General features: G+C 35.7%; 1 protein-coding gene across 3 annotated transcripts in view; it reads left to right on the top strand.

Moving 5' to 3' along the window:
- Positions 1 to 1,951, top strand: part of LOC101845909 (uncharacterized protein NKAPD1) — a 13,400-nt gene that overhangs the window by 5,583 nt on the left and 5,866 nt on the right. The gene's annotated exons all lie outside the window — the stretch shown is intronic.

Raw genomic sequence — 1,951 nt, 5'->3', positions numbered from 1 at the left:
GTTTCTGTCCCAGTCGTGCATCGTCTGACGTATGTCTTCATTGTGCTTGATTATTAAAAGTCTACGTCAAGTCACAAAGAGTGTTGACATTTATTTACTTATGATAGGTAAGATCTAACATCTAGTCTTCTCGGATAAGGGCGAAAAACCGTGGAGGTCCCATGTGCAAGTTGCTATGTCTAGGATCCCTTGATGGTCTAAAATCAATAAGAGTAGGCTTCGGCCACAACCAGGGCAAAATTCAAAATTTCCTACCAACTGAAAATGTTTACTGTGTCCCATGGGCTCATATGACCTTGTACAGTTGCGAGCACCGTAAAACACTTTGTAAACTTAATATTAAAAAAGAAGAGTAAGTGTCACCTGAAGGTCCCTGTGTCTCTGTCTGTGTTTCACTTTGTATATATCACTTTATCTTTCTTTCCTGTCTTATTTTCTTTCTTTCTCTTTCTTTCTTTGTCTATACTTTTGTTTACCTTCCCTCTCTTTTTCACTTCGTCAATTTCTATTTCTCTTTATCTTTCTGTAGCACATTATTCTGTCTTTTCTATGCTTCTCCTTTGTCTCTGATTTTAATTTTCCTTTTCATACTTCCTAGCACACCCATTTTTTTTCTCCAGATTTTACTCGGGTACAGTTTTCCATTTAACTGTTGTTTACCTTTGTGTCGAGCAATTCTATTTCAATAAGTCGGACGTTCTAGATCGTGTGGACACGGAAACGAGTGATGAATTACAACCAAATCTGTCCATGACGGCCACTCATTGTCAAGGAGAAAGTGGTCATTTTAAACAGTGTCATTTTAATATATGCTGAGAATGTTTCTGAGTGGGGTAATAATATTATAGTGCAAAATGCATAGAGCTTGCTGTCGAGCCGGGGTATGCACCATACTAATGCTATTAATCAATTGATTAATTAATTAAGAAAAAATGCACACAGGGAAATTGGTTGGAAATGGTTGTTTGGACAGTTGGTTGCCTTGAACAGGTGGTGGCTATATGGGGAAGTTTGTGATGCTGAGGACTTGAACAACAAAACTAGCTGCTGACAAACATGGAATAAATAACCTTTCATATACTAGGAGTTTTTTTTAAGGGCTTAGGGTTCATTATAGTCATATCCTGCTTTGCAATAAAATTGAGGGCATGTAATTTTAAGTTCAGCTCCTTTTTTTTCTCTTCAATTTATCAAGAACCGGCTGCTTACAAACATGGCATAACCTTTCATTTACAGAGGATTTTTTTTCTTTTAGAGTCAAGGCTCTTTACCTTGAACTCAGAAAAATGTGGATGAGAGCATATATATAACATTTACTGTCATTACAGTGTTGGCTTAGGGTGCATCATGGTCATGTCCTATTTTGACGAAATTGAGGATACTGCTCAGTGGCGACCAACAATGGCATGATTGTAAAATTGTTCTGTATCGGTGTAATATTATGTATTTATGTATGTACAGTATGTATTTATTATAATTTTGAGGCAGCTTGGTGAAATCAGGCACTCGTCAAAGGAAAGAAATCAGAGAAACAGACATTTTTCCACCAGTTTGGAAATGTTTATCAATTTTTTATTTTTTAGCTTAACCTTTTGCATGTCCATATAAAAACACATTTCCATATGAAAAATACTGTAAAACATTGAATAAAGGCTAAAAAAATGTCAGTTTTCAGTTTTCAAAGATTCTTTAGCTATTGGAGTTACCAAACTTTGACGGCCATTTTCTTGCTAATTTCAACACTGAAAAATGGGGACCTCACCTCTTTCAGTCGCAAGTGTGTTCAGCTCTATTAAAAATAAATGGATTTTTATTTAATTGGAATCAAGGCAAAAATGAACTTTCAGATGATACCAATAACTCCACTTGCCAAAAAATTGACGAGGGCCTGATTCCACTGCGTCGTGACACAATGATCTATGTATGTATGTATGTATGTATATAATATATA

This window comes from Aplysia californica, unplaced genomic scaffold, assembly GCF_000002075.1.
Source record: "Aplysia californica isolate F4 #8 unplaced genomic scaffold, AplCal3.0 scaffold00098, whole genome shotgun sequence".
NCBI classification, from domain to species: domain Eukaryota; kingdom Metazoa; phylum Mollusca; class Gastropoda; order Aplysiida; family Aplysiidae; genus Aplysia; species Aplysia californica.
The sequence above is the reverse complement of the archived record's forward strand: the minus strand, read 5'-3'. Positions and strand labels throughout refer to the sequence as shown.